Raw genomic sequence first — 25,624 nt, forward strand, 5'->3', positions numbered from 1 at the left:
GCTACTTACACCTAGCGTGACTGTTGAACATGCTCGGGACACGACCGACTAATTCCTTTCGACATTTGTTTCCCTTATCGATCCCCCCTAATCGGGGGCCGCGAGCGTGCAACCAAGGGGGGAAATTATTGCGCGACACGCGGGCCCAGATGTCGAGCAGCTTTTCGACAATTTTCGGAAAGATCGTCGGCCGTGGACGAAGGGTGGAAGCATCGGGATACATCGCCACGATGACTCCGCGTGACACGGACGCATAAAAAAAAATTTCCTCCTCGGATTAGACATAAATTTCCGGGGAGTTTCGCGTGTTTTCACGGGGGCGTGGAGGCTGTCGGCAACACCTCGTCGCAGAGAAAGTAGCCACGAGTAGAGAGAGAGAGAGAGAGACAGAGAGAGACATGAATATGTATGTCGCGACCGGCTAAGATACGACCTCTATCGCGTTCATTCGCGCGACTTTTAATATTTAACCCCGTAAGAGGTTATCTATAACCCGCGCCCCGCCTCTCTTTTTAGTATCATTTCGACGGCGCTTCGAAAGCTCGCGAAATCGGCGATAACGGTTGAAACTAGGCGACGAGGCGGATAATCGGTGACGAGTTTATCGGCGATGCACTGGTGCCGGGTCGTTGGCGATAATTTTACCGTTAGTTGGAAAGGAAGAGAATTTTATTAATCCGGTGGAGGGACGCGGACGTGAATAGATATCGGGAGAGAGAAATGGAAAATGGCTGGTTGCAAAACAGGAAACGGCGACCGATCTGGATGATACGGATCGAAGGGGCTTTAATAACGGGCTCCTGTTATAATAGCTGACAGACTGTATGGAGAAGTTGCTATGGGGACACGTTTCGATTATAGATACCCTTCGCTAACTGTCGCATTAGATCGATAAGATCCCCCTGGACGATTAGTTAATTAGACGGGGAAGACGTCTAGGAGAGGATAGGGAATCGAGCATCTTCGCGTATCAATTATACATATCGAACATCCGCTCTCTTTTCCCGCTTTCTCGCCCGAGTGAACGTGTCGCGGATGGAACGAGAGGATTCGAGTACGAGAGTTACCTCATCGTCGTCGTGTTTTTCACGCCAAGTTACATCGTTCGATCCGGCTCGTTGATCCGAGGTTGGCGCGATACATCGACCCGCTACACCTGAATCCGATTTTAAACCGGATCGTTAACCGTTCGCGAACTCTTCTCTTAACTCTCTCCGACTCTTTCTACGATTTTAATCCTGTTCTTGCGCCACGTTCGCTCGTTTTTCTTCCCTTCTTTTTCTCTTTTTCTCGACCGCCTCGATGCGTCGTAACGTCTTCGGTTGGTAAAAAATTGCGTTATATATTCACTCGTATCGTCGATCGAGTGCGCGATCTTCGTTCGCCGGATGTATCGTTCGTTGGACGACAAATAAACCTCGATTGAATATTGCCTGGAAGTGAGCACACGGTTATTTGCCAACGTTTTTTTTTTTTTTTTTTTTTTTTTTTTAATCATCATCGAAATCGGATATTTTTCACCGGTTACCGATCTTCGGGTTATTGATCCCGCCAATTTTCGCGGGTTCAAGTAAACAGACTACGCGACGAATGCGTGTACCGCGATTCCCTGAAATATAATAAAAATCTCGCGATCGTGAATTGGCCCGATATCGAAACCCCCCGGTTACTTTCGCGGGGTGGAAAAACTCGATCGATCAATACCCTGCCCCTTTTTTCCGGTAATCTAGATCAACGTAGCAAACACCGGGCTGTGTAAACAAGCCTCGCCTGGTTATGGGAGAGAGCGAGGAAGAGAGAGAGGAAGCGGAACAGGGCGGGAAAGGGGAGGGGTGAGAAAAGGTGCGTTATCAGTTAACGAGCTGTTCCGTCATCCGCGAGCTCCGTGGACGAGCAGGGAATATTTTTAAAAGGGGGGCGATATTTTATTTTTGTTACGAACCGTGTTACGACTTTTCCAAAGGATCCTCAACCGGGGGTCCTCGTGCACACCCTCCGTAATAACTCTCGCGTCTCTCTTACGGCGAGAAAAACACGACCCTTATATATGCATACACGTGTCCTCTCCGCGTCGCTGTTAACACCGGCCCCGAGAATTCGAGCCGCGAGAACTCTGGAAAAAAAAAAAAAAAAAAAAAAAGAAAGAAAGAAACGAGTGGAATTCAACGATGTAAAAACATCTAGGCACGTATCATTTTCCCTTTCAATCCGTTAATGAGCACACGACGGGATGCTTGCGGGATGCAGTTGGACGCCAATCCCATGCTGTCAGGTATTTCTCACTTTTACCCCGACGAAAAGGATCTCCAATTAGAAAACGACGCGCCACTCGTCCAAGTTAAGTTGCGCCAGTCATTTTTTAATTGAGCGCAGAATTCACCCACGTATCGACGCGATCTATTCGCAAGAGAGAGAGAGAGAGATTAAAGGGATCCCCGTTTAAATGCCTTTCACGGCTTCCTTCCACGGAATAGGGGAATCTCGTTACTACGTTTTTTTTTCTTTTACCTTTCATTCTCTCTCTTTTTTTTTTATATCAATCTTTGAAAAAAAAAAAAAAAAAGATACTCGAGATAAATTCCCGAGAGATCGAAAGGTCCGGCGTTTTCTTTTTTAACCTGGTTTCACCAGCAGCCATCTTCTCGCAGTTGCAGCGCGGCACGGTGACAAGATAACTCGTTGTCAGAACGGAACGAAATAATAACGAGCACGAGAAAGGGGAGCCGCGGCGTAATCTAGGGGGTGAGGAGGGGTGGAGAAAAAGCCGCGCTCCCCCCGCATCGCCGCCGTTATCGTCGCCCGAGCTTTTCACCGAGCTTTACGCCCGTTTCGTGACACTTTTCAAGGAACACGGAACGCGACCGACCCACCGTATCCCCGTTCGCGTTTTAAACCCGTCACGCCGATATTAATTACAGCATGTCGAAAACCGTGTACCGGATAACCCGATTCCGACTCGCTTTCTTCAGCCTCGGCGCTGCTCCCTGCCACCACGGCATTATAATCGAATCGCGCGGTTAAAGGCAGCGTTTCCTCCTCCTCTTCCGTACGATTTTCTAAATCTCGTTCAACCACGAAGGATGACGGTATTTTCGAAATTCATTTTCCCGCCAGCACGTCGACGCGTCTCACGTTCCCGCCATATTGCCCGGCCGCGTTTTCAAGGAAGAATTTTCTTTTCAACGCTGTTCCGCTCCGTTGCCCCTTTTTCCTTTGTTGGAAACAGGCTTGGATTGATATCTCCTCGCTTCGGGAAAACGCCTAGAATCTTATCAACAAAAATTAATCGAATTTAAATTTAAATTTCGGTTCAACCGATTTTTCCAACCGAAAAATTGCTGCGTTTCTCGCTCATTGACGAATCCGTTCTAACTTCGGATCGGTTTCCTTCGCGCGTTTTACACGAGCGAAACTCGAACACGTAAGAGATGATTAATAAGATATGACGATAAAAATAACGGTAGGCGGATGACGTGTAATTTATCGTCGTATCTCTGGTTTGTCGTTGTATCTCGAAGGAAAAGAATTCTTTGAACAGTTCGTTTTATAATTGAATCGAGATCGTTGCGTGAGCTAACGTTATAAAGATACGCCATCCGCCGATTGTTTGATCATTTGAGCCAAAAAGAAAAAAAAGGAAAAAAAAAAAAAAAAGAAGGAACAAAATATCACCGCTTTGCGCGACTTTATCCACGGCTATCCCATATCATTCGTAAAAGTGCCTTTTCTTGTTCCCAGCTTCGGGATTTAACGTCGCTATTTAGCGTCCGCCGTTTCCTCTTACGATTTCGCACTTAACTTTAACCACCATCGCTTTTTATCACGCGATGAGAAAATGGCTTTTTAAACCATTAAATTTAATTCGATAAAAAAAAAAAAAAAAAAAAAAACACACATCTACCAACCCAAGTTCCATCCAATCCCGTTAAATATTACAAATCCATATCTCGTTACAAACGAGAGGAGAGAGAGAGAGAGGGAGTCGCAGCAGTATCTGGTTTGCGTTAAAATTATCCGAGCAAAGGGGAGGAAATCAACGGCGCGAAAACTTTATTAAGGGTCGCGGGTCGGTGCAAACGGGCCGCGCGCAAATCCGCGAAACAGACAGTTGTTTCGCCGTATTATCACCCAACCGCCCACCCTCCCTTTTACTTTTTCCCTTTGTCTTAAGTCGGGGCGACGTGGTAGTTGCAGCGGGGTGGTGGTAACCGCATCGTTTACCCGGGCCATCGGGGCGTCGGTTGCCGCCTTTAGCCCGGCAAGTTCAAAGAAAACCCCCCGTAAATAGTGGATTGCGGGGACCATAACAAACTCGAATGGTACATTTCGCATTTATCAAAGAGCTCCTTGTTCCCCGCCTCGCATTACCGGGTGCTTAGAGGCACCCGAGACGCTTCTTGTAATCCGTCCTATCCACCTCCCGATGCCAGCTCCCCTTCTCCATCCCCTCTTATCTATCTGTGCTACAACCACCCCTCCCTACAACCGCTCCTCCAGGATAATGCCGGGAGAGGACTTCAAACGGAATACCGTATCTTCTTGCCGGTATAAATAACAATCCGTGGGGCTATATTGATTTTGGAAAGACGGCAGGGAGACGGCGGGGAGGAGGATAGGAGTGCACGCGGCGCGTGTATCGTTTTTCTCGGAGAAATAAAAGAAAAAAAAAAAAAAAAAAAAAAATATGTATCCGCGTCTCTCATCCGCCTATACGAACCGGCGGAAAGGCAGAGCTTCTTTTGTGTCGCGGATCGGTAGCGCGCATTCGGGGTATGATCGACGACAGAATTTCGTGGGTGCGCGCGGGATTGCGATTGAAATCACTGGACCGTTTCGACCGAGCTTTCCTGAATTAGAAGTCCTCTCTCTCTCTCTCTCTCTCTCTCTCTCTCTCTCTCTCTGCCTCTCCCTTTTTCTCTTTTCTTTAGAGAAGAGAGAAAGAGAGTATTGCGCGCTGGAAAAATGAGACGCTGAATTGGATTAGCTGTTTGAATTATTCCTTGAATATCGTTCTTTTTTTCGATATATGACGATTCGTCGAATAGAGGTGAACGTAAGATATAAGCAGAGAAAGAAAAAAAGAGTAGCGCAAGAGGGTTGTTCTACTCGAGAATATTATTTACACGGAAAAAGGTAGAATAAAATTTGCGGCTTTGAGAGGTAGTTTTTCAGAAAATCGAATTTGAATATTCATCAACCACGCTCCACGTTAATTTTTCACTCAACATTTTTTTCAAACTCGATTTTCTCCGAAACGAAGATTCAAAAATTGAACAAATTTCATTTCCTACATATCACAGCTTATCTTATCCATTACCATCAAATCAAGGATTTTCTCCCCACAAATTTTTTTCTCACAAATTTCACATTATAATTAAAATTAAAAAAACTCATCCGGGTCGCTTGACAAATCTGAACGGACATTTCGGTTTCGCTGGTGCTAGATCTGTCTCGCGTGAACGAAGCACAGGGATCGAGTTTTAAACTCGACTCGTTCCTGAAAGATAGTCCATAGAGTCGGGCCGATATTCTTCCGAGCAGCGGTAGATGGAGAGGAAGGTCTGGCGGAAGGTCGCTCAGGAAAGGTGTTCCGACCGAGGCCTCGATGTGAACTTCGCCACCTGTTTCGCTGAATATTTCCTTCGAAGCGTGCGTCCGCCGACACGATATCGGCCAGTCCGCGCAAAACTCTGAATCATCGCGGGCCGGCCATTTTTCAAACTTGGCCGAGCAGACGTAGCGCGCTGCATTAATAACCAACGGCCGAGAGACGGCCAGCTTCGTGGCGTGCCACGAGCGACGATAACAATGAGAACAAAGAGAACGAAGGGTGGATTTCAATCTGTAAGTTGTGCGAACCGAGGGGGCTCTCCTCCTCCTCCTCCTTCGTGATATTTTCTGGTCATTAGGGAGCACGATACGCCCGGAAATCCTTCGAATCCGCGTGTCCGCCTCGTCTCTCTCTCTCTCTCTCTCTCTCTCTCTCTCTCTCTCTCTCTCTCTCTCTCTGCGGCCCAACCTCGTTGTTGTTTCGAGTTTTCGAAAAACGCGTCACGATAATCGCCCGATTTCGTGCCCGATACGCTTCGCCCACGTAACCCGCCTATTTTTTATTTTAGAATATTCGTTATTTTAATAAGTGTAGCATTTAGTCCGAACGAATGGAGTACACTTTGGAGTATGGATCAACGCAACGAACAATTATTTCTTAAAAAGGAAGGAGGAAGATTTTTAAAATTGCCACCATCTCGAGGAACCTCCTGCTGCGTTCTGTTTTCCTGGGCTGAACGCACTCAATCGGAGATCTTCTCCTGAACGACGGCAAGAGGATAACGTTGTTCGTGGAAACAACGAGGACAAGGACGATAAAATATTCGTCCTTGGAGATCAACTCTCGTTTCAGACGAATCCGAATCCCCTGCTATGCACGAGCGCGCGACTCGCTCGTGACTCGCTCGTGAGGGGCGATTAGACCGCGGAGAAAGGAAAGAAAAAGAAAGAAAGAGAGGAAAAATGATCAGGTACGAGGATAATGAGCGGTCGGCACGGAGAATAGCAAAGGTGGTTAGGCATATGACCGTGCTATAATTTTCGGGATGAATTAAAATTCTTGCTCGGCACCTGGTAAATGGAAGCTCCCACACTACGGCCACGAGAGCGGGATAACTTTTGGATAAAGGAACCACTGCATCGAGAACGAAACGAAATTTTTTCTTTCTTTTTTTCTCTTTCCTCCCCTCGAAAAGATTCCGCTTTCTGACGCCGAGTAAACGGCCGAGCAAATTTTTGCAACCGGGTATTTAAAGCGGACAATGTTTTATTTATCGTGGAGGGGAACGCGTGGTTAAAGGAAAAATTCGCTTCATTACGTTGAAACATTTACGGAACGTGTGTTTGTCAGGAAGCAACGCCGCCCCGTTTTTTTCCCCCCTTTTTCGTTTCTTATTTCGAGTCGCGCGACGGTCAACGAAAAGAGTCGCGACACACGCCGTTACGTTACGTTCACAACGAATTAAAATTTTAACATTCGCTGTAATAATACCTCGAGTTGCGCTTTGCGTCTAAGGACGAGCATGAAACGTAAAAGCGGTAATTTTTTTTTTTTTCCACCCTTTTTATAGAAGTGAAAAGATGTCGCGATTAAATTTCCGCCTTATTAAGCTAACCGATTTCGCGATTAATTGCTCGTTGTAAAAATTGTTGACGCGTATACCGCTACGGTAATAACGATTAATTTTAAAGTGTACGAGGAGCTCGAAATCACGAAATAAACGGAGAAACGTGCCGTGGAATTCCATCAATTCCATCGATGCACTCAACCGTCTTGATAATTTACGTTCCGAACGGTGGCGTTCGATAATAAGCGTGGAGCGTATTTATAGAAGGTAGCTCTCGAATCTAATAACCGCGCCGTCTAATTCGTTTTTAACAATTTCCATCGCCACGTCGTTCCTATTTTGCGATCGCGAAAAATAGACGAGATAAAGGTTGGGACAGGTTCCGGGAAAATTGAATATCTCGATTCCCTGCGATTTAGAAGCGATGATACGATGATCGAGCGCGTTCGAAGAAGAAGTGACGCTTGATTAATTCGCGAAAAATCGGCGAATCGTGTGAATTATAATTAATCAAAATCGATGTATTCGATTTGCGTATTTCGATTTTCGAAACGGTGTCTCGATTATCGATTGTATTACGTGCAAACCGAGGCGTGCGAATTCCTGAAAAATGCAAACTCGAATCGATCCGTGATTCACGCGAAAGCTGTGGAGATGAATCTGTAGTAGTTGAAGCGGACCGGTGGCCCCTTATTATTCATTACACGCCCCGTACGTGCTGTATGATTTAAACATATTCTCGATTCTTGATTGCAATTCAGACACTTCTCACGATTACAGCTTCGCGTCTACGCACGGGCTGCCGCTTATTAATTTCGGGACGTTCCCGAAGAGAACGGTATAAACGCTGATTGAGGGTAATTTGCGTTGTAAGTTTGTAAATTGGATTACGGAATAATTACGTTAGAGATAATTCGGCTAATATCCACGCCTCGCGGATCTCTCTCGTCTTCGATGATACGATGACGGCAAACGTGTATATCAGCTCGTGCTCTTTTGTGAAACGGAAGATCTGCAATCCGTATCTTATCCCAGCGTAGCGGAGCAAATTACAACTAGCTAGCCTGTATTTATCTTATCTCACAACCATCTCTCTCTCTCTCTCTCTCTCTCTCTGTCTTTAATAACGTTTCGAAATTAAAATTTTCCACATGTAAGATCGTTCTTTATTAAACCGCAACTTTTAAAATAATAATAACTCACGGTCAATGATATTTCAATCCGCGATCTCTTCTACCGATCTTTCTATTTATTCTGTGACGTATCCACTGATCCAATTTCGTCCACCTTTTTTCTTCTTCGCATCTCTTTCCTCCCTTCACGTCGAGCGGAACGGAACAGAGAACAAGGGACGACAGAGGAAAACAGAGGAATGCGAACGGAGAGGAGGAGGGGAGAAAGATCGTTTTAACGGATCGACTTTATGAATATTAATAGCTACAGCCTCGTACACATTGTAATAATTATGCGTTTTGTAAGGAGGGGGAGGGGGAAGATGGCACACATGGGGGGACGGACGATACGATAACGAAAGCACGTTGCGAGGGGATCGATGATAAATCCAACGGCACGACGCGTTTATGGCCGTTCGATAACTTCCTCCGCTTCCTTTTTACCAGGGAAATTCTTTGTTCCCTCCGTTGGCCCCGTTTCGCCCGGTGAACCCGAGCGGAACGAAGAAAGGGAAGGGCATCCAAATCGAGCGGGTGAGCGCTTTGAGAATTTCCTACCATTTTATCTCGATACCTGTTCCGTTTTCCGCGAGTGAGCGCCGACCTCGTTCCGATGAACTTGCGCGCCCGAGTTATATACTTTCGCGACGACGGAGGACGGGTAAACTCTTTTGGGTAAACTCTGATGAAAAGAAAGAGAAAGACCGTGAGAAAGGGGACGCGATACTCCATCCGTCCACGTTTAACGACACAGACGGAACGGGTGTCCGGAAAAGGACGAGCAATTATCGAAAGATGAATAACGAAATGGCGGTCGATTAACCGAAAGAAAACTATAAAAATAACTTTTATCATTACGATTATTATCCATCTCGAAACATCTCCGATTAAGCTGGTTTCCAAGAGAAATTGTCGCGCGTTTACTTACTTTTTACGTTTATCCAGATGGTACGCCTTCTGATATTAAAATTATCCTCGTTCCGGATCCAGAGTGGCTCGGTTCGAATGGCTGCCCCGTCCCGCCTCTCGAGCGGGAGGGACGCAGTGTCCCCGCATTCCTCCCCTATTATTCGAGCATCGAACGAACGGTAATTACGGGGGCCAGATTGTGTATCGTGTTACGGGGTAAAATATTTGTTAACAAATGTCGCGGATGTGCCCCATGCTGGGAGCGAAAGAACCGGCGTGTCGGATAGCCGGATAAGGTAGCGCGAATTCTATGGATGGTTACGCGTAGAAAATGCGTAACCACGCCGCGCGCGTCTCTTTATGCTCTCGTGTGTATGCACCGCGAATACACTCCTCTTCTCTCTCTCGTTCCTCCTCCCTTCGCCGCCCGTTCTAATAATTTCGCACTGGAATTATTATAATTTAATACGATACCACCCCTCCTCTCGCCCCTCTCTCGCGCCCCATTGCAAACCCACGGCCATTATTCGGCGTGTTTGTAGCCTCCGGCGTCGCGTAATAAGCCGGCTTATATATATATACCCGCGTATCCTTCTCTTTGTCGCGCGCTCACGCACCTCTATAACGTTCCTACGACACGCCTACCTTATTCTTCCCTCGCCCAGCGGTGCGCCGGTCGGTATCCGCATCTGCCGATTCGCCTCGACTTGTCTTTGCCGAATCGTTCGCCCGGATTTTCCTTCCAGGAAGGATTTCGAGCTTCCTGCCGATTACGTTACGGGCCAGTTCGTTACGTGGAACGAAGGTGAGAGGAGAGCGGCAAGTTACAGGGGTAATTGGAAAAATTGGCGGGGAACCGAGGATGATTTTTAATTTTGATTCGAGTTGAATTCGGGACGGTTTCGTCGCGCGGGGATATATACGCGTACCGGCCCTCTCGCCACGACGAACGGGTTGTTCCAGCCCGTTTCGCCCGTGTCGTGTCGCTGCGAGCGGAAGCCCGTCGTTTACGCGTCCGTCATCCTTGCGTCCGTCGGATCCCATAAAACACCGATGCGCGATCCTCGTGTAACCATTTCGGGGGACGTTCTCGCTCGCGACAAAGAGCTCCTTCCTTCTTCGTGGGTAATCCGACCCCTCCTCGTTTCCAAACAATAACGTTGGAATAATACGTTGTAATTGGTTTCTTGGAAGCCGATGTTGTAAAAAGAGGGAGAGCAGGCTTAAACACGGGATAACACGGTATCACGATATTGTTCTCTCGATATAAAATTATGGAAATTTGACGAATACTTTTATATTTCGTCGTTTCGAGAGAAGGAGCGGTGGTGTGTTCCTTGGTGGAAGAGAGTACTTGTTCGAGAACGAGTGCATGGTCGACACGTGCGGGTAGCGGTGTATATTTGCCAGCCGGTGCATTTTTAGAACAAACGGCGAGGCACACGACGAATTTAAAGCTGATGACCGGGCGACGGAAGGCAGGAGTTTTACGTTTCCGAGATCGATGCCTCGGTCCACGTATTCCCCACGTTTAATAATTCCTGCGATATTTTATTACGGGCGCGCCTTCATTTACCACGCGCGCATTGTTAATCGGTGGAACATTGGATCGCGGAAGGGAGGAGCCGCGTATACCTATACGGCATTCACGGCCGGGTTGAATCAAATTAGACCTCTCTCGTATATCATCGTATGCTTGGAAGTAATGTCGACGACATTAGCAATTCAATTTCTTTTTTTACGTTTCTCAACTTAATATTAATGCGACGTTTAATGCGCTATATAACTATCTCCGATCTCGACCGCGAAATTCTCTCGACTGAAATTAATGATTCCGTGAAACGCGGATGGCCAATAATCTCGGTGAATAATTAAAACGGATAAATCTATTTTCGATACTTTCGTTTGTGGAATCTCACGCTCGTGTTACGTTTTTCTCTTCTTTCTCTCTCTCTCTCTCTCTTTCTCTGTTCGTTCAACGAAAGTAAAGAAGGAAGAAAAGAATGGGGAAAGAGCTAAACGAGCCCATTTGTATATGCGCTCTACGGTGAATGTATGGTTGCAGAGAGTGCGAGAAGAAATGTCTAGACAGATAATGCAGCCCAACCGAGGCCGCGTTGGTGTGCAACATGTATATATAAATATATATATATACATGTGAGCGCGCGGGAGAATAGCAGTCTACGTTTTGAAACTGACAACAAGACTGATAAAACTTTATCGTCCATTTGTGAGGGACAGCGGTGGCGCGCGAGTATGAGCCGATCACGAAGCAGTGGAAATGTCGGTCGAAGGAGCGGATAAGAATACCTCGGAGAGATAGGAAAATATCTTTGTACTCCTAAGAGATATCGAGAACGAGCGTCACTTAGCTTTCCACCAAACTTCCCCCCCCCGCTAAACTTCATTTACCCAGCCCTGTGCGCATCTTTGAATCGGATATTTCGTAAATTCCACGGTATCCGTTTCGACACTTTGAATTTTCCCCAATAATCGTAAATCGTAACGTCTCCTTTTTTTTTCCTTTTTTTTTTCCATAATAGAATATTTAACGTGATAATGATTTTGAAAGCGGAAGCGCGCGATTAATATCGATAATACCGATCGTTTTGTAGCGGGGAGAGATTATCCGCCGCGACGTGGATCAAATAATAGCCCCTTGTTTCCGAATGTTGGAAAAATCCCTCGGTTACGGAGACACGGATGTCGGCCGATTACGGCCGAGGGAGAAAGGGGACGACGGGGGCGCTATTCCGTGGCCTCGGCGTATCACTATTTTCCCAAGTGTGCCGTCTCTATCGACAGCTGTCGTCGCGTATCCGATCCTCCTATCCGAACAAATATTACCAGATAAGCGATAAGTTTAGAGCGTGCGTAATCGAATTCGATATAATAATCCATAGGTGAAATGTTTGACTTCAAACTTGCTCCACGGCGAAATTATCTCGTTATCTACCATGCCATGCCTGCTAAACGTTCGCGTGAGAATCCATCCGTCCGTCGATTTCTTCCGTCGAAATAGACGAATTCATTATTAGATAAAACGTACTTCCTCCGACTTCCTTTCCTTCTCTTTCCTCCGTTCATCGATGTTCGAAAAATTCTCCCCCGGATATCCGGAGAGCCGTTCAACCAGGGTAAAAATTATTCCTGGGAGACCGATGGAAATCCTCCCGCGTGGAACACGAGATCGAATTATAATTCAGCATGAAGGGCGGGCCGCGCCGTCTCTCGCCCCGAACCAACTTATTATTCCCGGCAAATGGGCGTTTTCGATAGAGCGAAACGATCTCGATTATCGCGTGGAAACGCGTGAGGGGTGGCGGCGTGTGTATGGAAAAAAATTTTCCACCCGCCGCGATGGGATGGGCCGATCCCGAATCAAGATAGCGCCGGAAGCGAGCGATGCGAAGGGTTTCGCGATGAAAATAAATCAGGCCGCTCGTGTTTCCGGGCAGGAGGAGGGGGCCAGCCGCGTTAATAAAACTCGACCCTTGACGACCCGTCCATCGTTAAGGATCGGCTCGTTAATTAAAAACCGTTAATTAATCGAACGATTTCTTCCTCCTTCCTTTCCTCCCGATGCATCGGCTTCGCGATCTTTTGTAAAAGTGTCGGGGGATTCCCTCCATCCTTTGCGATCCTTTGTGGCTCGCGCGGTGTAATCCTCTCCATAAAGCGTGTCCGAAGCGAGAGGAAGGAACGATTGAAAAAATTATTTTCTCAACCGTTTCCCGTTTAAGAATTCGTTAAGAATTCGTTTACTCGTTTATTCGTTCATCGGGATTTAAACGACGTGTTTAACAGCGGAAATTATTCTTAATCTTGTGAACGCGTATTATGATGCGTGTGCAGGATTAATTGCGTGTTCGATCGAGCGGTAGAAAAATATTATAATTGTCCATCTGTTAGAACCAAGAATTCCATCGAATTCTTCACGAATCGATTATAATCGCGGAAAAATCACGAAAGATCGAAGATGCGTGGTGGGAACATATCCTTTCTTTCGGATCTTTGTCAAAGTGTAGCGTCTTTCGATCAAAGATAGGAAAGGTCTTTGCGCGTTGTCCTCGGTTGTCGGGCATCGTCGAAAATTTCGGCGTTTCCGCGAGCCGAGAAAGTAGTTTCGACGGCTCGCGGTCGATAGCGGCGTCGGTTTCTCATGAATATATTCACAAGCGGCGGCGGCGGCCGACCGCGCGAGTACGAGACAAAGATGTTAACTGGTGATTGGGGAAACGCTTTCCTCCTTTAAAGATCGTCTTGTTAGCGCAGGACCCCACGGCATCCAAATCTCCTTCCTCCCCTTCCTCCCGTCGACTTTAATGTCTTCAGCAACTGGCCGTAAAAGAAATTCGCGCGTGTGTGCGCGCGTACGTGTACGTGGACGCGTGCAGCCGAAACAACCGGGGGCCGCGATGTCGCCTCGATTTTATGCAAAACGAGAATCAGCTGCGCGTTCTTACAATGCGTGTACGCGATAAGGAGGCTTTTAAACGCCCGCCGCCATTCTTTCTTTCCTCGAGCGTAAATAAAGCCTCGATGGGCTCGCGTTTCCAATGGGATCGATCGAGTTGCATCGAAACGGAAACGAATGAATTCCGAATAAGGAGAAGCGTTTCTCGACGCTTGATAAAGGATTAATCGGGACGCGTAACGACGACGAAATTGCATCGCGGGGATCGATGGCGAGGCAAGAGCAACAACGTGATCGAGGTACGAAAATGACGAATGGTGGTAATTCGGCGCGGAACGTTGACACAGGTGGGGGAGAGAGGCCACGTCGTGTCGACGGAACGATGACAGTGGCTGCCAGGTCGGGGGAGGGAGGGGTTGAATTTTAATTAATATATACTTAATTAAGTTTCCGCGTCGGCGGCATTGTAACTCGGCTACGGGGGTCGTTATCTATGCCACACAGTACGCGGGTGATTTACTAATAGAAACTACGCGGAATAGTTCGTCTAGTTAAGCCCTTTCGAATACACATTGGTTTATTGTGCGCTGCGCCGATGCACCGCTGTGCGAAAGCATCCTGTTGTACCCGCGCCTCTACGTTCCCTCTATTAAACCCTCCCCTTGTTTCGATGCGCGTATCGTCGAGCACCTCGAAGCGTGTCTGCCACGATCCCCCCCCCACACGTATCGCCAGAGATATCGCTGCGCATCCGAATCGAAACCGACCCTCTGTTCGATTCGACGGAACCGCCGATTATTACTTATCATCGAGTGTTGGGGAAACGAAAAAAAAGAGAGAAAAAAAGAAGAAAAAGCGGGGATGCATGAATCGCGACGCCGCGATTTTCCATGCTCTTCGAACGCTCGATCGTTCGAATGCTGCTTCGTCGTCCGCGATATTCGAGTAGAACGACGTTCGAGAACGATAGTCGGAGAACGGGGATACCTCGAGTTAATATTAATATAGGACGTTACCGTTGAATCGTGATGGTTATAGTCGAAGACAATTTGCCTTCAACTATGGCAAATATTGTCGCACGCCGGCTGTTCACTGTCGATATATCCCGTTCCGAATATTGCTTACCCGTAATAATAATATCGGTCAACATTGTCGAACGAAATTAATTAGCGGGCAAACACTTGGAACGAACGGTATTTGTTCTTATCGAACAATACAATTATCAACGTGCTTCCCTGCACGACTATGGAAAATGAAAACTATATATATATATATATATATATATATCGGTGAACTATATCGATATATCGAACGGCGACACAAAGCCGCGGTTCATCCGGACGTTCGTTTGGGACTCGGCCGACAAAGAGGGCGGAATCGAGGGCAAAAAATTCGGGCGGAGGCATGAATTAAAATTCGGCCGAGCGTTCGGCCTGTGCCGCGCCGATTCTTTTTAGACTAATTGAAAATTATTGAAACTCGGCATATGGCCTGGAACAGGTCACCGGATGTCAAAGGCCCGGCCGAGAGAGCGTACACGACGGCGCGTGCTGCACGACACCGAAATGCCTTTGGCGATCTCCAATTTCCCGTCGATTATTCCCCGTGTCGGGGCTTAATAAAAATGCACGATGCGCACAAAGAGGGCTGATTCGGGTGAAGGCGAGTCTAACCTAACGGGCGCGCGTTACAACGTCCTAGGAAACAGAAGCAACCCTCGTTAACATTTCCTTCGTCGAGTCGAGACCCTTTGTCAGCCCCACCCCTTTCCTCTTCCCTCGATGATCAACGCGCCACGACGCGGTTCCCTCTGTTCGTTTCGACGTCCATTTCGAAAGGTGGTTGACTTTTCCCCACGGACGAGCGCATATAGCGCGTCATGCGGTGTCGGTTGCTTTCAGGAATCGGCACAGCGCGGATATTCGAGATATGCCGTTCTAATAACGAACACTGGATAGCGCGGGAACGCTGCGGGCGATGATCAGTGGACGGAGGAGGGGGAGGGGGAGAGGGAGGAGGCTACGAAGGAGGTGATAGGGAGAAACGCGGGAGAGGGAGAGATGAAAAGCGGGCGAAGAGGGCAGGTACGATGTTTCCAAGTAAGTGACATTTCGTGTTCCGTCTCGCGGAAGATTTCACCGATGCATAGGACACGATAAATAAAAATATATTCGTTCGTTTGAAGGAACGAGCTCGCTCGGTAAGTTTTTCGAGAAGCGAAACGGGCCGTCGTCCTTTCTCTTCCCTTCGACGCGCGTATCGATCGCGAGCGGTTGGGAGGATCGACGAATCGAAGCGCGACGACACGTAGACGCCACGATACGAGGCGTAATCGAGAGGCTCGTTCTCCCGGAGTAACCGGCGATGTTAGCTAGATGTTAGCAATTGCCACCTTTTAGAGGAGAGATAAATCATCATCGATTAATCGGCTCGATCGATCGGATCGGATGCTCGTTAAAAGTAACGCGTACTAGTCGGTTATCTTGTATAATGTAAAGTCGGTGAGGCAAATGTGGCGATCAACGAAATTGCAAATTCAAGAATGTTGTTATACTCGAGGACGAGTGGCGGGAGGGGAAAAAGCGGGCGATCCGAGATCGCTCGTAATCACGGCAATAAAACGGTTTGTCATCTTCGCCGAGTTGTTTGCCAGGGAACGGTAGCTTTACGACGGTAGCGCGTAATTTGTCGCGTAAAAGCGTTATCGGGTCCTTGGACAATAATATCGCGTCCCAAGATCCTCGAATTAATCTGAATTATTCGCGCGTGTTTCCGTCCCGGGGAAATTTGTTTGCGCGGAGAAGGATGATACGCCGACTCATTAGCGGGTTTATACGGCCGTGGCGATTAACACGGGCCCGCTAATAGGAACAAATCGTCCTTGGATCCATCGTCGTTGAAGCGCTATCACCGGTTCAACGTATTCCTCGTGTTTATCCCCTTCTGTCGATTTCGCGTCGTTCCGCGAAGACATTCCTCGATGCGAAATCGTAAGAAAATCCGAAATAATACGTAGAATCTTCCCTCCCCGATCGGGACTCGATTACATCGAGGCGCCGGAACAGGCGTTAACAGATCTCGCGTGTGAAAATATTTTTCACGCGCGCGCGCGTCACGCGAAAAAAATTCAGAATGATAGGCCGGTGATCGAATAGCCCACAGATACGCGATAACAGCGAGCTTTCTCGCGAAATCTGTCACCGACAATTAACACTAGAATTATCGAACCTGTTGAAACGACGGGGCAGGGAGAAGTTATTTTTACAACTGCTAAATAATAAAAATAAAAAGTATACACGAGGCACTTTTCCACGAAATCAATGCTCATCTTTGTCGAGATAGAATAATTATGCGTACCGATTATTTCTATCGGTATAATATTGTAAACATTTATCAATCCGGAAGGGATGTTTATTATTTGAAAAATATGTATGGATGAGTAATTCTTTTATATCTCCATTTTGGAAATTCTTTAAATAATCAATTTAAAAGATAACGTTTTATTTAAAAGAAGGATGTAAAAGAAGGATTTACGTACGCGTGCAATCACGTACAAACTGTCCGACATCGTACATTGTCGATGGAGAAGTACAAACAACGCGCACATGGTGGAACGTACTTATGCTCATGCTGAAGCTGTGTTTCATCGTTTTTAGCGTGAAACGTGACGGCATAATCGATATACGCGTCGTACGATGGAATGCATCGCGGCGAATGGATGCACTGTTGGAGGAAGGACGATAACCGCTTCTACTAATAAATACCCTGTTCGGAAGAATGTTCCCGCGTAATAATTGCTCGTAATTGCACATTACACATATCGGAATCTGTAGGGGGGGATAGTTCTTTTCGTAGAATTCGTTATCTACGATTGCGCCATCATTTTATACCACCGCGGATTCCGGATAATTAAAACGTAAGATAACGAAGAACGAGAGTGTGGTATACATAAGTCGATGTAATGTAAAATATGTAGCGTATAGGTCGATCGGATAAATATCGGGATAAAAATAAAAAAGATACAATAATAAGGATTAAAGTGCACACGGATTTCTCTCTTAATATATCATTAACGTGCAAAATATAAAATGCGCATTTTAACCTGCTATACTCGAGTAATAAATATAAACTATACTGAACGTTATATACAATCGGTCGAAAAAGCCTCCGCGCGCATTATCTTTCGCACGAAACGTGAAAATTTCAAATTGGAATGGAAGTTTATGCGCGATATGGAGCATCCTCTCTTTGAGGATGGGCAAAATTATTCAAAATTTAACACACTCTAGAACACACTTTTATCCGGGTGAATTTTTTTTTTTTTTTTTTTTTTTATAGCACAGACGATATAGAGCGTCGAAACTTAAATATTTTATAACCGAAATTTTTCCCCCTATCTCGCGCTATTACGAAGTTGTATTTAAATTTAAAGAAGGCTGGAAAAACTCTTTGAGAGACTCTTCGTTTCGAAATATCTCGAAATAATTCTCCCATTAACTTCATTAATATCTAAAATCTTTTTCGTATTATAAAACACGATTCATTAGAGTAGATACAAGGAGACTTTTGTGATCGATTATATATATATATATATACATACGTAATTATAGAATAATATCTGAAAGACGAGCGTGTAAAGGAAGCACAGTGGACGCGCGAGATATCGATTAATGAACACAGAACGGGGGAAGAGAAAAAAGATGGGAAGAAAGGGAGGAGGGGGAGGATCTTGGTGGTAAAAACGCGTGGTAAATTTGACGAAGCGCAAGAGATTCCTGCCTAATTTCCCCTCCGAATGGAATGGTCAGCACGGTGAAAGTGGGGGATGCAATGGGATCGGGGTCCCCGGTTGCTCGAGAAGTGTTGGCTGGAAAAAAAACACGACATTAGGAGCTGGTAATTCCACGGGTGCTCGTGTCGTCCCGGGCTACCATCGAAACCCCCGTTATAAATGCGCTACATCGCGTTAGCCGAGGATCCATTTATAAAAAAAAAAAAAAAAAAAAAAAAAAGAAAAGTTAAGCGTCGCGCGACCCACCGAAATTACAGCGTGTCTTCGAGATTAAATATCTCGGCCGCGCGTGTAATTTGCGCATCGTTAATACGCGCGGCCGGGATTAATTTATAGCCGTGAATTACGGAAAAACGGAGAGTATCGTCGAATCGATGCCGTGGAACCGTCCAAATTATGTGTGGCCATTTATTCGTTCGCGAGTGGTCGATTCGTCGCGAAAAAAAAAAAAAAAGAAACAAAGAGAAAAACAAAAAAAAATCTTGCTCTTCCTGCTCGAATTTCGTCCAAGTATTAATCCGAGCAAATAACCGGGATATACTTACTGCGAAGAAAGAACGAAACGTAAATTCGAAGAAAAGAAAGAAGAGGAGTGAAAAGGAGCGAATCTTTATCGAACTATTTCTCGCCGATCGATTCCACCGCGCGTAATTTCACGACCAAATGGCGGAAGTTATGGGAATAGGAGTGTCGCGATACGCGGCCATAAACGGGGCCGCGTGGTTTGGATCGCGTATATCCTTCTGGGGCCCGATCTGGTCGAAAAACAAACAGTTGGAGCTAGGTGGTCCCTCATTAAGTTGGCACCACTCGTGGGCCGCTCTCCCGGCTGGTTCGATTCGAGACGATCTCCCCGTGGGGAGGATCTCCGAAAGGGCCTCGGTCGGTCCCTCGGCTTCGATATCCGCGTGTATCCACGTGTGCGTACGTGTGTGTCTCCCCTTCGGCGTTCGCGCTCGCAATGTCGCGCGCGCCCCTGCGATGCGGAGTGAGACGTTACCTACGCAAAGTGAATGCATTCGATACATGTCACAATTACTATGCCGGGGGACGCCTGTTAACCGACAAAGAGAGAGAGAGAGAGAGAGAGAGAGAGAGAGAGATGGGTGTTATTGCCACGTGGACGCTAGTCTCGTACGCACGTGTTGGCGGTGTGTACGTGACCCTCGTGCGTGTGTTTGCACGGTCAATGGAGCGGCTCGCGGCACCGATTCCACGGAATTAATCACTGATTTATGTAAAATGTTATTCCGCTGGACGAGACGGATAAATAAACGATCGTTCTCGAAACTCGTAAATAGGCGACATATATATATATATATATATCGATTTATTATACACTCGATCGTACGCCAATACAAATTCATTCAACAATGGAACGCATCATGCTGAAAACTGGACTCGGAGCGATCGCGACTTTAGAGTTATCATAGTTTCGGTGGTAAACAGAAGGAGAAGCGGAAGGCTGGATGAAGGGATCCGTTGAATCGTTTCGATTCCGCTGAAAGATCATCCCTCGTGGAACGTAGCCGGCCGGGACTCGTTATATACGCCGTAAGGAAAACGCCCGATAATTGGATTAGATGCAAAGAGGACGGATTACTGAAATCCCTCGAATGCAAAACCTTACGATGATCTAGCGCAACGTTCCCGTATCTTGGACACACGCCGATGACCATGCACCATAGTTATCGACCACGTTCGTTTTCTTCGACTCGATCCGTTTTCTCGAGCGGATAAAATCGTGTAACGAAATGCGAGCACGCTGACCGTACGACTAACACTTTTCTTCCCTCCACCTGTTGGTAGGTCGTGGTTGGTGCACGATCCGCGGAATTGTGTACAGAGAGAACAAGGATCGTTCCACAGGTGTACGGTTAATACGAAGGTTTAACGCGAATGGGACGGCAGAGCATCCCGTGCCGTGGATTATAATGAAAGAAACGGAGAATGGGGGGAGGAGGCGCGTTTTAAATGAGCCGTGGCCATTGCTCGAACGAGCTTCGAGATTCGATCTCGTGTGTACACCGTGTGGATACCGTGCGGGACGCGTAGTCGTATAAATAGCCGGCCGGCGGAGCCGATACGAAGCGTTAATGACCGGTTCGTTTTCTGTTCCAGACACCCGTCAACGACTCTCGGGACCTAGCAGCGGCCGGACGACACAGCGTGGAAAAATTGCGTGAGTACAACCGTGGCGAACCGGGCCGGGCTACCGCCAGCCTCGATATTTAATCGATGTCTCTCCGCTGTATCGTTAGATCGTATCGGCGGGGGATTCTTCCATCCGTTTTTCGCCGTGTCACCGCATCGTGGGTCCTCTCTCCTCCTCCCCTCCCCCTTCCCTCCGTTAGGACGTGGAACCTGGCAGCGTGGTTGAAACGCAGGACCACCTCGCCTTACGATTCGATCGTAATCGGACAAAGAGAATTCTTTCCCACGAGCAGCTGGTGCTACGATTGCCCGAGGTTGTTGCGGAAACACGACGTAAATGAAGTTATTACGCGTCCACGAGTTGGTAATGCTTGGTATGCGCGTGTATGTGTGATGTGTGTGTGTATACGCGCGCGCACGGAATTAAGGCGATTATAGATTTGCTTGTATAGTCGATTTATCCAGTGGAAGGAATAGTAGTAGTCTTGGTTGATTCGTGGTAAAAGTGAATATTTTCCAAGGGAAAAATATATATATATATATCTCGATTTTTCGACGTTTGTGCTTTCATCGGTGAAACAAGCGAATCTCGTTCGTTTAGCCCTCGTAATTGGCGAAACGAAAAGTGGCGAATGAATGAACTTCTTAACGGAATGACGGCTTAAAGTATTCGGATAGTATTTATCGGATAGTATAACTATAAGCAGCGAGGTATATAGGTGGTGGAATCAGTTCGTGCGTGAGGTTTAATTCCCCGGGATGTTCGGTTCCAACAACGGTGACGCAACACGCGTGAAATACACGGAAAAATCGTTAAAGACCGTTGGCTTCCTGTTCCACGTGTCATCTATATATGCGTACTTGCAAACTTTTCACCCTTACGTGTCCGTTTCTTCTCGCGTTTAAACAGTTGTATCGTTCTTGATTGAAACTCGCATTTGATTCACGCGTTTGAGTTTTCCATAGAATCAATCATTTTTTCGTAAAATGGCGTGGCACGGCGGAACGGAATTCGAGCGATACTTTTCCTTTTTTTTTTTTTCTTTTTTCTTTTCCTCTTTTCCAACTTATCGCATCGAACAAACCGAACTAATTACACGGAAACGAAAACGAGAAGAAGCTTCGACGCGATCGGTTCGTTGTTCGAGTTTCTCGCTTTTTAAACCCCCGAACGAAGCGTGAAATAGTCGATACCTGGTGGTGGTTCACGGAGGTTAACGAAGAATGCGAACTCGCATTCCGGCAACGACCACCTACTCGCCTCTCGACCCATCCCTCTCCAACATCCCCGAAATCTCGTTTCGGCCAGCTGCTCTAACGCGGCGTGGATGGAAGGACACGAAGTGACGATTGTCGTAGGTTTGTCAAGTGTGAAACGCCGCCTGGAAACTTTGGCCGCGAACCAAACGGAGTTTGCGTGGGATACGTTGATGGTTCGTAAGGGTAAGCAACGGTATTCGAACTCGGCCAAGCGAGTCGCGTTTCACATACGAACACGGTTCAAGTTTTCGCTCGTGGGGTGGAGAGTTGGCGGCTGGCTACTCTGATGATGTCGATGGCGTTGATCAGCGGATTTTCCTTGGGATAGACGAGACCTTCCTCTATCTCTATCATCTTGCCAGAGTGAGTTCGATTGCGCAAACGGAGAGAGCGGAAAATTTCTAATACGCCGTGATTTTGCGGTAACGAGAAATCCGATTTGTCCTCACGGATCAACCGTGAAACCGTGGCAACTCGAGTATTGGTATTCCTGGGTGAGCAAGATTGGTAATCGTGGATCATTCACGCAACACCGAACATGACGGCATTACACAATTGTCCGCAAGATATTCCGCAAAGAATTGGCTCTCTAACGCCCATGTAACAACGAGACGTATCGATGTTTCAATACCTAATGACAAGTTTCTGAGATACCGCTTAATAATCGTCGTCTATCGAGCGCTTGGACTACGACACCGCGATATTATTGTTATTTTCTACGTCTAGTGGGATCATTATCTTCGATTCATTCACACGATATAGAGACATTCTCGTCAGGGATCGTTCTATAACCTCGTCTTCAACGGCCTTCAATCATTTTCGCATGATAAATCGAGTAACTCGGTAGATACTCGAAATTAAATCATCCGGGGGTTAAATGTGACGATTCACCCCCGAAACGGTGCTCGCAAATTCTGCGTCATTCTTCTCGTTTCTGGATTAAAGCGTCATCATTATTGGCCCGTGTCACACTCGGCCGCAACTGTGAACGACCCTTCGGAGAATACACTCCCTTTCGATGTATTTATAGACTTTCGGGATTAACGGGGGACAAAGGGGAGACGTCTCTCTTTTGCGGAATACTCTCATATCTCCGCGTGAAGGGACGCGAGAAGAAAATGGGGGAGGGAGTCGTAGATCTCGTAGCCGAGATCGCGATCTCGGTTGTTTATGCGATACCCCCGGGATAGGGTTGCTCTTTTGTCCGAGGGCGGTTTTCACCGTTGCCAAGAAATACGGGAATGAATAAATTTCGGGGACGCGGCCAGTATTTCACGAGGCAGGCGTGTACGTACGTACGTAACGTACGTACACACGCTGAGGTTACCGCCGGTGGTGGCCGGTGAAGTTTTGCGAAACACTTTACAAGCGTCGTTGCTCTTCCCTCGGACGCTTTGGGAGACTTAACCGGGATCACCGGGCTTTGATAAGTGACGAAAAAGAGCCCAGGGGAGGATTTGTGGTAATCGTGAGACGTTATTGTTTAGCGCGTTGTATTTTCCCCGTCGAGGGAGAAAAGTCGACGGGACAAAATCACGAAGTGGAGTATCACGCTGGAGAAACACGTCGTGCCTCGAGACGAATATATATATATATATATATATTTTTCTTTTTTATTATTTCCATCGATATTAAACGCGAATCGTTATGCCGTCTCGATAGCGTTAAGGAGCCCTCGAATTATTTCCCCCGTTTCATCCGTCACTTGCATCGCGATAAACAATCCGTCGCAACTTAAAATGGGAATTGGATTAAAACGGGTATGGAGCATCCAGCCGGGGCGGACTAACAAACAACAGACAGATAAATCTCTCGATGCCGCTTCTCGTCGATGATCCTCCATAACGAATTAAATTTATCCGGAGAGATCTGGTTCCCGATCACCTGGAGAACAGTCTGGATCGACCGACACTCGAAACGACAGTGCTCGACGAGTCCCGACACCGTTGATCGATCCATCCTATAACGATTCAAAAATCACTCCCCTCCAACCGATCGAGGCCAAATATCCTCCGATATTTCTCTTCGCCTGGCGACACGTCCAACGTATCCTTCCATCTTCGTTTACGGACCGATTAGAACACCCTCACGGATATCTCACCACCTAACGGTTCACCTTTCTCGACCGCGCACAACCGCACACCACACTTATACGCAACGCACGCACGCACGCACGCTCGTGCACACACGGAGCGAAGCGATAGCGAGAGACAGAACGAGAAGACACCAAGAGTGCGCATCTTCTCCGAGTCGCCGAGTGCGCCTCCACCTTGAGAGTTCAGACAGGAGAGAGCGAGACTGTTCGAAAACCGAGGGAACGGGTGGTGGAGGGAAAATCGAGAGAGAGAGAGAGAGAGAGAGAGAGGGAAGGATGGATGGGCGAGAAGAGAAGGTGGAGAAAGAAAGAGAGAGAAAGAGAGAGAGAAAGTGAGAACGGGCAGAAGGGAGGAGGAGAAGTACCGACTCGGTTCGGTCGGGTTCACGAGCGAGAAGGAAGGAAGCGGAGGGGCGAGCGGTGGCTAGAACCGAGCTGGTTGCCGTGGATGGCGAAGCGAGGTGATGGGGTGGATGACTAGGCGCGAGAGGGGAATCACTCGGTTAGCGGGGAGAGTGGGGATGCGCGGCGGGCGGCGTGGTGGGGGGCGACGCTCTCTCGGACCCCGAGCTCGGTTAGTTTCTCCGTCGACGCCGCTGGGAGCGGATCGAGCGTGTCGTTGTTCTATTCCTCGTGGACGATCACCTCGCGGCGAGCCGTTCGAGCCTGTTCGCTCCTCCTTTCTGTCCCTCGGCTGCTCGGTCACCGTTTTTTTTTTTTTTTTTGCAACGATCAGGATCGTTCGCGAGGTTCGAGGAACGCTGGTCGAATAATCATCGGCATCGTAATGGAGACTCGTGGGAAGCGTGATAATACGCGGTTTCGATAGTATACGATATACGGTGATCGTACGCGGTGCGGTGAGGAGGAATAGATCGAAATTTTTTTCCGAGTGGACCGAATCGATGATACACGCATGACGACCGGATGATGAAACGATACGACGCAATGTGCGCGGAAGAAAGTTGTTTCGTGTGAAAATTATTTATACGTTTTTTTTATTTCGTGTGTACTGGGTGGAGAAAAAGTTGGTGTCGACCACAACCCTGTTCAGTTTGCGGTGCGTTTATTATTATTATTATTATTATTATTATTATTCGTTGAGCGCAAGTGGGAACTAGCGACCGGTTGAAGACCAGTGAGGATTATAATACTCGTCGGGAAGAGATTGGAGAAGGACGCGAGAATTCTATTCGATTGTGTGCGATCTAGGAACAGAAAGGGAGAACATTTTCAAGGACCCTCGTTTCTTCGTCCCTCGAGGTTTGTGAGGGAATCGAGCGCCTAGCCGTCGGACCGCTGCTGCCTGGCCGTGCTTCGATCTTGGACCACCGATCTTGCGGAAGTACGGCTCGATTTGCCGCGACCAAGGATCCCTGCCTCGTCGTCCTCCATTTTTTCGCCGCTTTAACTTGGATAGCCACGAAACCGGAGTGCTTCTCATGTGTCAGTGACAGTTTTGTGTGTTCCGGTTTAAATTTCTCGTGCGATGTACCCAGACCACGTCGTCCTCGTGATCTTCCATCTCGTAAGTACACGAGCTATACGTTATATCGATGCGTGATCCGTGCGTTGCTGGTCGTGCAAATTCGTGACGAGATTCCCGCGCTTTTCCAACGCGTGAACGGCGAATAACGGCGAATGAAAGAAGGTGGTAGGTGGTTTCGGGTTGGTGGTTCGGAGGCAGTGTTGGAAAGAAATCGTGCG

General features: G+C 47.4%; 1 protein-coding gene across 3 annotated transcripts in view; it reads left to right on the forward strand.

The window, feature by feature from the left end:
• The window catches only part of LOC100864217 (Calcium-independent receptor for alpha-latrotoxin), a 366,602-nt gene that overhangs the window by 46,298 nt on the left and 294,680 nt on the right, over positions 1-25,624 (forward strand). For 2 of the 3 annotated variants that reach the window (XM_086912103.1, XM_086912104.1), the window contains exon 1: positions 24,526-25,445. The gene's annotated coding sequence lies outside the window, so the exon portion shown is untranslated. Of the gene's footprint in view, positions 1-20,529; positions 20,591-24,525; positions 25,446-25,624 lie in introns of those variants that run through there. The other variant, XM_086912102.1, reaches the window with a different exon arrangement.

Source organism: Apis florea, unplaced genomic scaffold, assembly GCF_048593485.1.
Source record: "Apis florea isolate Af1SG1 unplaced genomic scaffold, ASM4859348v1 contig_3367_pilon, whole genome shotgun sequence".
NCBI lineage: Eukaryota > Metazoa > Arthropoda > Insecta > Hymenoptera > Apidae > Apis > Apis florea.